Source organism: Pseudophryne corroboree, chromosome 1 (assembly GCF_028390025.1).
Source record: "Pseudophryne corroboree isolate aPseCor3 chromosome 1, aPseCor3.hap2, whole genome shotgun sequence".
Classification (NCBI taxonomy): domain Eukaryota; kingdom Metazoa; phylum Chordata; class Amphibia; order Anura; family Myobatrachidae; genus Pseudophryne; species Pseudophryne corroboree.
In genome coordinates, this window is record NC_086444.1 from 1,134,226,831 (window position 1) to 1,134,241,026 (window position 14,196).

Genomic DNA, 14,196 nt, shown 5'->3' on the forward strand with positions numbered 1-14,196 from the left:
CCGGTTCCGGCGACGGACTTACGGTCGCGGGCGACGGCTGCGATTTTGGCTGGAAAGGAGCCATTTTTCAAGCCAATTAAGGATGTTTAGTGTGGGTATAAATATCTCCAACTTAGAGTCTGCCATTATGCTTCTGAGGAAGGACTTGTATAGTCCGAAACGCGTTAAGCTGGTGGCGTTCGATTGTGAAGGGCTCTAGCTGTTTGACCTGGACTTTCATTTTCTCCTGATGTGCTGTGGATTCCGGAGTTTCCAGTACCTTTTGGGAGGGTAATTTGAGTACCAGATGCCAGCTAGCCCCATCCACTTCACATGTGGTTACATGCTCGTTTTAACTGTCAAATTGTGAGTGCTTAGTGTGATTAAATCTGTTGTCTTTTGTCAACCTGGTCTGTTCTATGATTTGTCTCTTCATACCGAGATAAAAACCATACCTTGAGAAGACATACAGAGAGAATTCACTTCAGACCCACTAAGCCCTTGCTGTCGGACTAAGAGAGAATCCTTCAGTCCATCGTTTTCTTATATGTAAGATTATATGGTGTTGCGCCCACCACTTTCCATTTTTCTTTGTATATCTTCTGAAAACTGCTACCGGAATGTTGCCCTTAAAATACCCTACAGCTAGATACCAAACACCACCTCCTAACCTAATGCTGTCCCCTCATATCCTGTAAAGGTGAATCCCTTTGTTATTGTACATTTTAAACAAGTAAAACTTGCTGGTGTGGTGCATGTGGGCTATGTGTACATTTTGCAATATGTGGATTAAATATGAGATATGTCTTTGTTGCTTTTCCGTGCGAATACAAAAGCTACCGTAATTACTCATACCACGTGCTAATGCGCTAGACCGTGTGAGCGGTCTTTCGCAACTTGCGAATATGCGCACGCACGTCAGAACAAATATGCGCACGGAGGCCATCTGTGTGGTGTTTGTACTTGGTGCGTGTGACAATAATATTTTCGACTTTGACAGTGGCAACCACACTGCCTGCATGTTTCATATCACTCAATGCAGATACCTGACAGCCAGGAAGGTTCTTCTAACAAGTCTCCAAACCTCCCCTCTTCCTTAACAACACACTGCACTGCACAGTCATCTTCTCCTACCCCGAGATCTCGGCTCTCAGCTCTGTTACAGAGAGCCGACGCCTTCTGTCCCCAGTGGCGCCTGGAGCTCAAGCTCCACTTGTTCCACCCTCGCTACGCCCCTGAACACAGTTACCCCTTTATCAGCCCCTTGAGAGATAAAACTGGACAACAGAGTACTCCTGGAGTACCCCTGGATAGACACCACATGGACATGTCTGTTCAATACAACCTCCACAGCTGGAGTAAAATGACATAATAACCGATGGCCTTATATAGAATTCAAAACCTGAGGGAATCCAAGAGCAGGATGATGATGTTTTGCCTCGTTTTGGGATCTGAATCAGGTGGGAAAACCTGAGCCGTACTTGAATAGCAATGCTCAGGTGGGTCCGGATATCCGAGAACCAGACCAGCTCACCTCCTGTTTTAAGTGAAAAAATCTATTTAAATTGTTCTCTATTTATAGCTTTCTCAAATTCTCATCTCCTCCAATTTGCTTTGAGTTGTTTTATGATTATGAACTGTATCCCTTTGGGATTCTGGTTGTGGTGTATTTTGTAGTAATAAGAGAGATTATGGGTCTCTGAACCTTTATCTTATGTTGCGGCAATTAGACGGGTGTGTGCTAAACAAACACACTGGTTGACATAGGCACCTGCCGGGACAGTGGAAAAACACTGTGAGTGCAACACCAGGGATCAAATGGATGCAACCACCAATTGGTGAACATAGAAACATCAGAAGAGAAAGTTTGTCCACCTGGTACAAGATGCCAGCCTCCCAGAAGAGAGCCCCCTGCAGACTGTATTCATTCTCCACCAATGAGCCAGCTTGGCATTTGTGACCTTGTTAGGACACAACTCACAAACCAAAGATAGCAGAGCGGGAGCATTGGAACTTTTTACCAGATGTTACTTATACTGCATGAATTTTATGAACCCTTCCATTGATAACTTGTTTTCTCCACGTGATTTCTTCTTGCATGTGTTTGTTAAAATTAGTGATGACGTTATGCAAACACATTGTTTACAGTGTTAATATTATATGTTGAGCCCTGTGACTCTTACAATAAAAAATCAGTTTTACTGACACTAGTTCTGGTATTTTCTATGCACACATTATTGAAGAGCGCAGACCCCTCTTCTTCAGTTTATTCTCTATTACTTACAGGGGATTTTGGCACCCCTGACAGGGTCTCGCAGCCCCCTAGCCCCCAGGCACCTCCCTACATTGAAGCGCTGAATACCCCAACCATTTCCATGGATATATTTTTAACATTGTTATTCATCGTCTGCAGATCTGTAATTTTGCCATAGTGAAGTGTCTTTCCTTGGTTTGAGTATACAGTAGTAATAATCTGAGCATCCAGTATTTCAGAAGGTAAAGAGCTACAGTATGTTCAGTGACAGAATTGAAGAGACTAGTGAGGGTGGGAACAATATCTGAGGCAACATTTTTGTAAAACGAATTAGTAAATCCATCCAGGCCAGGTGCCTTCCATATAAGAAATGACCAAATAATATCTGAGATCTCATTTTTGGACCATGGGGCATTAAGTATATCTATGTCATTAGTTGTCAATTTTGGAAGCTGCAAATTCTCTGAAAATTAGGAAATTGAAATGTCTGTAGGCTGTAGGGTATTGCTATCTATACTCAGATTGTATAGTTTCTCATAATACCAAGCAAACGCATTAGCTTTATCTGAAGGATTACAGTAAGTATAATCTGGATTTCTGGAGAATGGATATATTTAGTCCTATTTCTCATCTGGTGCATGCACAGTTTACGAGCCAAAGGTTTACAAGATTTATCCCCTAAAATATAAAACTTCTGTTGGAGGTTTAACAGGGTGCTACACATGCGACCCACAAATACTTTTTGGAAACTGATTCCAAATAGACACTAGTTCAGTGGTTTCCAAACTGTGCACCTAGGCACCCTGGGAGGCCCCAGGACACTGGCAGGGGTGCCTTGGTTTGGTGGTCCAGGACCAATTCAAACTATTTTTTGTCAAAGTAATAGACAAAACCAGTGCTTGTGGCTGCCAATTATAAAATATGAAGATAAACAGAAGCAAATATTGTCCTGCAACACACTAAAGAAAATAAGGATGACACGTAACCATAATTTACTTATGGTTTTCTAAAATTCTCAAATAAACTTTTGGCCAAGGGATGCCATGAAAAAAACCTGATACTCTAGGGCGCCATGATAAAAAAAAGTTTGGGAACTACTGCACTAGTTCTATTCTAAGCAATAAAGAAGGGTTAGCACAATACAATGATTCTACCTGTGCAAGATGCTGCTCTAAGTCAGATTGTTTCTTTAAATATTGACTATGCAATAGCCACTCCATACATCATTGCTTTAAGTGTACACCAATATGTAGATAGGGAAGTATCATCAGGGGAATTAGTGGCTTTCTAAGTGTTGAGGACATCTGTCACTGTTTTAGTTGTCTCAGGAGCCGACAATAAATACTCAAGAAATTTCCACCATCGCTTGGGGATCTGAAAATTAGTATATATATATATATATATATATATATATATAGGTAGCGGTGATAGGTAAAGCAGGTGGATTTTTTTCTTAATACCCTGTCACCACGGGGTTTGAATGAGACCCTGGGTCTTCAATGTTTTTTATGATTAATGGGGTAAAGAATTTATGTGTTAATGATGTCCATATCTTTAATCCCACTGAGTGCTGCGGCCATTATATTTATAACATTCTGAACATTATTGAGGCCGCCCATTGAGTGTTAGCACGTTTATATTACAACATTGTTACAATATAGTGGATTTAATTATGATGTTCGCTGCCTCGACCTATGGATTCATTTAATGTCTTTTTGTTTGTAATCTAATGTCTTGTCTTGTTGCTAGTATTAGTTCGGTTTATATGGAGCACTGTCTATAATGGTTTTAATTTGTCTGGTTGTTTGTGTTAAAGCAGTTGCTTAGCAACATGGGTTCGACTTCCGGGACTGGCTCCCTGCCTGGCGCTGTCTGCTGATGTCAGGGCCCGGTGATCCGTGTACAGCGAGGACAGACGCGGCGCCTGCAGTGGCGCTGGACAGGTGAGTTGAATCCCTGCAATGATTACCTGTTTGGTTGGGTATAAATGTGTTTTATGTGTATGTCCATTTGTGTATGATTTGTCCCTGAAGATGGGGCTTGTTCCCCGAAACGCCGTAGGACTGCAATAAAAGTTTTCTTCACCTTGTAACTCAGACTGCCGAGTGCCGCTGATTCCTCCTCTTGCTATATATATATTGCATGATCACTGGCTCACTGCTGATCACTATTTGGAAGGTATCATATCCATAGGATACCATAAGGACTCTGTATAGATTTCTGCATTTTTCACCTGTATTGTGACTTCTGAGGTCCTCCATGTGTGCATGAGGTTGCCGATTCCTTTTTTTTTTCATACGAATGCTTCCCTTTTGAGCTCTTCGTAATCTGAGTTACCAGATTCACGAGGCTGACTTTATGCCCTTATTTCACGCCTCATTGATGTTTGGAAGCCCACATATGAACCTATTCGGCCAATGATCTAGGCCTATCACTCTTTTGGATAGACATTATTATCTAAGACGCACCCCTGATGAAGTCTAGTTCCTAGACGAAACGCGTTGGGTCACTGTATTTCTTGTTGATGTTATCTCCGAATATTTAATGAGGAAGAATAAGGATACAACAGAAAGGTTGCCTTCTTTCCTCCATATCCCATTGATGGATTTCTGTAGGAGAAACTACATCATAATGTACATGTAATAATGATGGATATACTTCATGTTTCTGTATAATTGTTTTAATAAATTTTTATGAAAAGTACAGTCCGTTATGTGTTTTAAAAACCTGTATATATATTGATTGCAAATCCTGTTAAGCAATAGTCTTTGTATAAGGGTATTTGTAAACCCCTGGGGCGCCATTTTCCTCTTTTTCTATACTCTATTTTCGTTGCTCAGTTCCCCCTAACAAGGAACTCAGAGGAACCAGGCAGCCCATCCTAGAGATAGCTATACCTAATCGCCTATTTTTAAACCAATTAGCGCAGGAGGAGAGTGATTGTGGAGTTTATATATATATATATATTGATAAAGCTAAATATTTATCTTACTTAAAACCCTTTAAGAGGTCTAAGAACACTGTACGCTATTAACGTATGGAATACCGTAAGGGTACGCACGTTGCGTAACAATCGCTTAGCCGTAGTCGAGACGCTCAAGCGCCACGTTCGCTCACGGCCAAGAGATCACAGGCAGGCACGCTATTGGCTGCCGACTAACGTAAGGATTCGCTATAGCGTAGCGAACGCTCGGGACCACGAGGAGATCACCAGCGGCGCAGACGCTCACAATGTTAAACCTTTATAACTATACCATGAAACAGTGTATTATGCAGTAACCCTTGGTGTAGTGATAAGATGTGAATGCAACACTTAGTAAGTGGGTTTACACTAAAGCTGTTTGAGCGATAGAGACGCTCCTATTACCCACTGCAATATAATGAACACACAATACCGGTCTAAGGGTCTAACGCCTTTTAAGGAAATGAATGAACGTTCAAAAGAATAATACAATACAAGTCATACACTACCAATATAACATAGACTACCTAACCAGATAACTACACATGAAATACAATATCAGTACAATAACGATATAAGAGAAACGAGAGAGAAAGAGAAGAGAGAGAGAGAGAGATATGGCTCAGAATAACAAGAAAGACAATATGATTGCGGAGAAAAACTTACGCACAAAGGGGAACGATCGCATGCGCCTCTGGACATCCAGCTCCCGATTATCAGCAATGAGAACCGTTGAAGAGTGAGCTGGATGTGATCGGCTTGTCTATTTATGCCCCACACACAATACAATTCAATGGTCCCTACAATCTCATTGTTCATTGGACACAGGAATTCGTCTTCTCACTAAAACAAAAGGTCATAGGTTGATTCATACAGGTGGGCTGTGTCTACTTCCAACTGCTCAGGTGGGTGGGAAACTAGGTTTCCCGCCGCATGGATAAGTAAGTGCAAATAATAGTAAATGGACATAAACTTCTTATGTCCATAACTATTCGCACGAGCGATTAATCTGCTCCAAACCAACACCGGAATATTGCTAATTAAATACTCTTCCGATGGATACTAAACACCACTGTATAATCCTTGTCTGACCCCTTGTATCAGAAAAAGAGGGATCTCTCTGTCCATGAACATGCTACATTAACTAAACTTTCAGAATCTATCAAAGGGACCATAATCTACAAAATACATTATATGGTTAAAATATATATCGATTGAGTCGCCCTCTAGACGCATACAAACTCTACCGTAAATCCGCATATCGTGCGCCTGCGGGTGCCCGCGAAGGCGAGTATGCGCACGCACGGGAGAGCTCTTGCACGCACAGCGGGAGCTCGCATGAGGTGCAAATATGGCAGTGTGCATAGTGATATTTTTCTGACTTTGACAGTCCACCCTTTGGCAGTCAACAATAACTGCCACTTCCTAAAACATTTCAAAACGAGAAAAATATATGTCAAGTGTAAATACATTTCCATGATTGGGTAGGGGAGGAGAGGAGAAGGTAGGAAAAGGGTATGACCTAGTGAGATAGCAGAAGCATGTGTGTATGAATCCATGTTTGGGGGGTCATGTATCATCGTGCCGTACGTGTTTTAAATCAAGCTTCGAGGTATTGCGAAGTATACATTCGAATTCCTTCTTATCCCGTGGTACGGGTCTGTGGATGGGCTGTCAAACTTTACCGAGCTCTCTTCGGCTTTTGGTTGCAACAAAATGGGGGAGCACATTTTAGTTGATGATACATGAATGGGGGAATATGTGAATGCTGATATCTGTGCTGGTATTCCCTATCGACTATGTGTGTCATTACCTGAAGGTTGTAGAGATGAAGATAAGACACAATTATGGTAAATGCAGTGGTATTCTATGTCAGGTTAATGAACATTTGTCGGTTGAAGTCTTGTTCGGTGTCTGTTGAATGCAGTCTTCTTTGGGCTTTTGCCAATAGGTGTGAGCAAAAGCTTTGTCAATGTCCATAGACTTACAAAAAGTGTTGGGCTAGCGTAAATTTAAAATTTCTAGGGAAACTGGGGGTCTATGGCATAGTTCATCAAATATCTGTGTATAAGGTTGTCAAAGCTTCTTCTTTAATCCATCTGTTGTCTGTATACAGGCTCGTCAAATTTCTCGTCCAAGTGGGTCTTTTTACCTTGGAGAAAACGGAAAAACAGGTGAAAGAAACGGACCGTATAATCGCATTTTCATCACATCATTGTCTCTACCGTTGGGTCATAAATCAAATCCATTGGAATTACAATTTCCTCACTCCTTAAACTCATTACCCTGGTACTTCGTTTGCACTTCATTAAAGCCTGACCGCATCTAAATATCAAGCCAATCGTTATGACAACACCTAAGATACATAGGAGAAACTTCCCTACATCCATTATGACTCCTTGAGCCCATTCTCCTAAACCAGAGAACCAATTTCGCGGGTTCAACCATGACACCCAACCAGTCAGCTCATTACCCACAGCAGCAAGGGTGAGATTGTGTCTCCTGCGAAATTCCCACTTTAATTGGAGAATATCGTCCATCTTTTGGTCTATGACCTCGACCGGATCCTCGGTACTATTCGTTATATATGTGCAGCATTTCACGCCGTACTGCGTTGCCAGTGTGACACAATATCCACCTGTCACTGCCGTGAGATAATTGAGAACCATTCTATGCTGAACCAGTTCTGTTTTATAAGCCTGGAGCTCTCTTCCAGTATACCTAAAAGTGTCATCATACATTTCTGTGATATTGTCTAACAAATTTGCGAGCGCAGATATGTATTTATAATTCAACACTCCTCTGGCGGTGCGAGTGATGTCTAACGCAAGTAGAAACTGAATCCCGGTGGATTCATGGATCATGTCAGAGGCCGGATGCTCTGTTCTTTCTATCAGGTGCCGTTTAACTACGTGCTCGTAATGAGTGTGAGTATAAGGAGCTTGGGCACCACGGTGTATATCTTTCATTTTGGCATGTGATACAGTCATTACTTCAGGCAGTACTTTTCCAATATAACACAATCCTTCAGAGTTTGGGGCAAGCCACTTATACGCCTTCCTCCCGCATATGAAATATGCATCATCGGGGAGAACATATGGGACAGAGTAGGACATAACCATATTACACATCTTCCATGTGAAATCTCCTAACCCTAATTCTCCCATCTGTCTAGTACACGTATCAGCTTGTACGATATGTGCACAGTATCCTGGTGATACCTCTCCAACTCTCGTAATCCTACTTCCTAGGGTATACCTATATCGGAAAGATTTTCCTCTACTGGCTATGTGGCGTATAAGCTCTGTATCTGTCGGCATTCTATCTGCTCTATATGAGAAGGTCATGGTTTGGTTACTCCATGACACTTCCCAATTTCCCGGCTTTCGGGGATTGGAAATGTTAAAACATATTAGGGATCTATCCACATGATATTGGTGGAGCTTCAAACTAGGAGGACTGGAGATATTAAACCTCCTGTCCACCGGCCTCCCACCACTTAGCTCAAGTACCTCCCCTATCGTTAAAGGAAATGGTACTAGTCCTGATTTGCTATGACCTTGAGGTACTTGAGAGCATACCCAACAATCTGTTTGATTTAACACACTACCCACTAAGGAGTGATAGTCACTCAAGGGATGCCGGTCCATGTGGATATTAAAACTGGATTGGCATTTCTTGATGCACCCATCCTCAACTACATTGTCACAGAGCCTACAGATACAGTTTTCTTCAGCTAACAATCCTTCACAATTCCTTCTATGGATTCAAGGAAAAGGGGAGAAGGGAACACAATCCTCCGCACTGGACTCTAATTCAATTAGTAATGCTAATGATAATCTAATATGATTCCCCAATTTTATTATTATAAATCAATTGACAATGATATGTGGGGGTGCCGCCATAGACAATGGGCTAGAAGAGAAACAATGGAAAGAAAAGGATTGTCTCTTTGTTGGCGCACTATAAGAAGAAGAATGAGTATTTAAAATTTAACTTTTAATTCCATATGGATAAAATACCTGACAATGTGAAAAATCATGAGACAAAATTACAAACATTACACAACAATAATAAAAAAATAACAGATCCTACTATGTGTCTTTATTGTGTCCATATAATTTATAATGCTTGACTGTGTGCAACTATAGTCAGAGCCTGACCACACGTGAATAACTGCTCATGTAAACCCTCATTCATTCAGGTATCTTTATTAATTACAATTTAAAAGGAGGGGTATAATACTGTGATCAGCAGTCCTTACTCATTAAGGTTTAAGGCTTTATTCCATGTTCATATTTATGCATGTGTGAAAGGAACCAAGTTATGTCAACTCTACATACAGTGATACTCAGTAGTTATTGCTCAAAATCCCGCAATTATGGCTCATGTATGGCTTTATCGTATAATTATTAGGTTGCTGTCTTATAGCATTACAGTGAATCGTGATTATAGTGATACAATCCTAGGGCTGCTTCTCTGTCTATTGGTTACACTCAGTGACCTGACAAGAGTATTTATGTATCAAAGATGTATTTCCACCATAAAGATAAATATAAGTGTCAGCTATCCGCTGTGTCTATTTATAACACAGAATTCCCACAGTCTAAGTACTATGCTGGCTAAATTTCAGGGGGATTCATTTGTATCTCCCACTTGTGGCTGTTCTATTGGTGTCTCAAAAGATAGCACCAGTAGTTAATTTTATAGCCTAGCCACATTCATTACAACAGTTATCACTTAGACTGCAGGTTTCCATACACTTTGTTAAGTCGTCACCAGTAGACCATCATGTCTATTTATTATATATAATATCCTGCTATAATATGATCCTGAAGCTGCTCCTCTGTATATCGATTACACTCTGTAGCCTAATCAGAGATACGCTTCCTACCTTAAGGATAAGTGTCAGCTGTCCGCTGTATATATATAACACAAAATTTCACACAGCCTGAATGTTCTACTAACTCGATTTATCTAGGTGGTTCAATGGTATCTTTCTCTTATGGTTGTGCTATTGCCCTCTCATAAAATAGCAGTAATAAATAATTTTCATAGCATCACTACATTCATTGTAACAGTTGTCACTTGAACTGCAGGTCTCTATTCGATTTATTAAGATGTCCCTGATTATCCTGCTATAATGCAATCCTAAAGCTACCCCTCTGTCTGGTGGTTACACTCAGTAACCTGATCAGAGGTGTGCTTCCACCATGAAGATAAATATCAGTTGTCCGCTGTGTATACTTATGGCACAAAATTTCCCACAGTCTGAATGTTCTGCTAACCAATTTTATCGGGTTGGTTAACTTGTATCTTACCCTTGTGGTTGTTCTATTGCTCTCTCACAGAATAGCAACAGTATCTTTCATATTATTGTTACATACATTGTAACAGTTGCCACTTAAACTGCAGGTCTCTATTCACTTTATTGAGATGTCCCTGGTAAACTGCCGTATTTATTTATTATGTATGGTATCCTGCAAAAAATATACACAGCCGCGTTTGAAGATAATATCCGACAATTGGGCCACACTAGCTCTCACTGTTGAGTAGGTATAAATGATCTGCTGTGTGCATTAATTACACACCTTCCCCATAGTATATGACATAATATGCTTGCGTGCTATGCTGGTCTAATTTGACCACATGCGTTCTTACTAATCAGCTCAGGATTGAAATTCTACCTCTAGGGTAATGTAGCTATTCAGTTAATGACTCAGTATATCTGTGTGTATATTATTTATTTCCAAGTTTTATTGCTCATATAATATACACCTTATAGCTCACCTCACCTCTATCTCAGAGGATCTGACTGCTATTGAGTGAGCGTGAGCTGTTCACTATATTTGCTGATCATACAGAGTTCCCTCAGTCATTAAAAAAACTATATCTGCCTGATGGACTGATTGAATTGGATCAGGTTTGTTCTATCTGATAAGCTTCAGGTCCAGTTCTATCATATACTGAGCACAATGGCCCCTTGGGGCCATTGTGCTCAGTATATGATAGAACTGGACCTGAAGCTTATCAGATAGAACAAACCTGATCCAATTCAATCAGTCCATCAGGCAGATATAGTTTTTTTAATGACTGAGGGAACTCTGTATGATCAGCAAATATAGTGAACAGCTCACGCTCACTCAATAGCAGTCAGATCCTCTGAGATAGAGGTGAGGTGAGCTATAAGGTGTATATTATATGAGCAATAAAACTTGGAAATAAATAATATACACACAGATATACTGAGTCATTAACTGAATAGCTACATTACCCTAGAGGTAGAATTTCAATCCTGAGCTGATTAGTAAGAACGCATGTGGTCAAATTAGACCAGCATAGCACGCAAGCATATTATGTCATATACTATGGGGAAGGTGTGTAATTAATGCACACAGCAGATCATTTATACCTACTCAACAGTGAGAGCTAGTGTGGCCCAATTGTCGGATATTATCTTCAAACGCGGCTGTGTATATTTTTTGCAGGATACCATACATAATAAATAAATACGGCAGTTTACCAGGGACATCTCAATAAAGTGAATAGAGACCTGCAGTTTAAGTGGCAACTGTTACAATGTATGTAACAATAATATGAAAGATACTGTTGCTATTCTGTGAGAGAGCAATAGAACAACCACAAGGGTAAGATACAAGTTAACCAACCCGATAAAATTGGTTAGCAGAACATTCAGACTGTGGGAAATTTTGTGCCATAAGTATACACAGCGGACAACTGATATTTATCTTCATGGTGGAAGCACACCTCTGATCAGGTTACTGAGTGTAACCACCAGACAGAGGGGTAGCTTTAGGATTGCATTATAGCAGGATAATCAGGGACATCTTAATAAATCGAATAGAGACCTGCAGTTCAAGTGACAACTGTTACAATGAATGTAGTGATGCTATGAAAATTATTTATTACTGCTATTTTATGAGAGGGCAATAGCACAACCATAAGAGAAAGATACCATTGAACCACCTAGATAAATCGAGTTAGTAGAACATTCAGGCTGTGTGAAATTTTGTGTTATATATATACAGCGGACAGCTGACACTTATCCTTAAGGTAGGAAGCGTATCTCTGATTAGGCTACAGAGTGTAATCGATATACAGAGGAGCAGCTTCAGGATCATATTATAGCAGGATATTATATATAATAAATAGACATGATGGTCTACTGGTGACGACTTAACAAAGTGTATGGAAACCTGCAGTCTAAGTGATAACTGTTGTAATGAATGTGGCTAGGCTATAAAATTAACTACTGGTGCTATCTTTTGAGACACCAATAGAACAGCCACAAGTGGGAGATACAAATGAATCCCCCTGAAATTTAGCCAGCATAGTACTTAGACTGTGGGAATTCTGTGTTATAAATAGACACAGCGGATAGCTGACACTTATATTTATCTTTATGGTGGAAATACATCTTTGATACATAAATACTCTTGTCAGGTCACTGAGTGTAACCAATAGACAGAGAAGCAGCCCTAGGATTGTATCACTATAATCACGATTCACTGTAATGCTATAAGACAGCAACCTAATAATTATACGATAAAGCCATACATGAGCCATAATTGCGGGATTTTGAGCAATAACTACTGAGTATCACTGTATGTAGAGTTGACATAACTTGGTTCCTTTCACACATGCATAAATATGAACATGGAATAAAGCCTTAAACCTTAATGAGTAAGGACTGCTGATCACAGTATTATACCCCTCCTTTTAAATTGTAATTAATAAAGATACCTGAATGAATGAGGGTTTACATGAGCAGTTATTCACGTGTGGTCAGGCTCTGACTATAGTTGCACACAGTCAAGCATTATAAATTATATGGACACAATAAAGACACATAGTAGGATCTGTTATTTTTTTATTATTGTTGTGTAATGTTTGTAATTTTGTCTCATGATTTTTCACATTGTCAGGTATTTTATCCATATGGAATTAAAAGTTAAATTTTAAATACTCATTCTTCTTCTTATAGTGCGCCAACAAAGAGACAATCCTTTTCTTTCCATTGTTTCAATTCCTTCTATGGTCTATGTTATCGGATCGTTTTCTGATACTCGCCTTTGCTTGTTGATTATGTTGTTCTCGGAAAACTACGCCTCCATCTCTGTCATCAGAACCCATTCCAGAACCTCTCTCGACCTCCATGGTACTCTCGCCGGAACAGACTGCTCTGGTCAACATCATGGTCAACAGGAAAATCCGGATCACAGTCTCTTGGGGCAAGTCCATCTTATAGGAGGAAACGAAGAAGAATGAGAAGGGGGAAAAAATAATTTGAGGGAGAGGGGATGGGAAGTGGAGAAAAACAATAAAAGGGAACAGGGAATCGACAACTGCTTTTGATCTTGTGATTTTCAATGCTCAGGTGCCGCCTCAGTCCTCCTGGAACAGACACTCCAGTGATACAACTTCCTCTACCGTCTGTTCCTTATCACGGGACCTCTCTGGATCAGCAACCTTCTTACAATGGGACGAATGAACCCAAGTCTCTCTCTCGGCAACCTTCAATGCTGTAGTGCTAGTCAATAAGACTTGGTATGGTCCTTCCCATCTGTCAATAAGGCAACCTGAGCGTAGAAAATTCCGTATCATTACATAATCCCCAGGTTCAATGTCATGACAATTACTATCTGGTAAATCAGGAATCACCAACTTCAAATTATCATTTTGATTCCTTAGCTGTTTACTCATGTTAATCAAGTATTTTACAGTCACTTCATTGTTACACTTCAAATCATCCTGAGGGTTAATCATAACATGCGGTTGTCGACCAAACAAGATTTCAAAGGGAGACAGATTAAGAGGGGACCTGGGAGTGGTTCTGATGCTGTACAGTACTATGGGTAAAGCTTCTGGCCATGTCAATCCTGTCTCTGCCATAACTTTGCTCAGTTTATTTTTAATAGTGCTGTTCACTCTTTCCACCTTCGCACTCGCCTGTGGACGGTATGGAGTGTGCAGCTTGCTA

General features: G+C 40.3%; 1 protein-coding gene and 1 long non-coding RNA gene across 4 annotated transcripts in view; one reads left to right on the forward strand and one right to left on the reverse strand.

Annotated features, from left to right (window-relative positions):
• Positions 1-14,196, reverse strand: part of LOC134999373 (protein S100-A10-like) — a 177,873-nt gene that overhangs the window by 126,477 nt on the left and 37,200 nt on the right. The window lies entirely within an intron of this gene.
• LOC134999268 (uncharacterized) lies at positions 4,361-4,936 on the forward strand. Its single transcript, XR_010201442.1, has 2 exons — positions 4,361-4,582; positions 4,696-4,936. It is a non-coding gene; the product is annotated as an uncharacterized LOC134999268 (long non-coding RNA).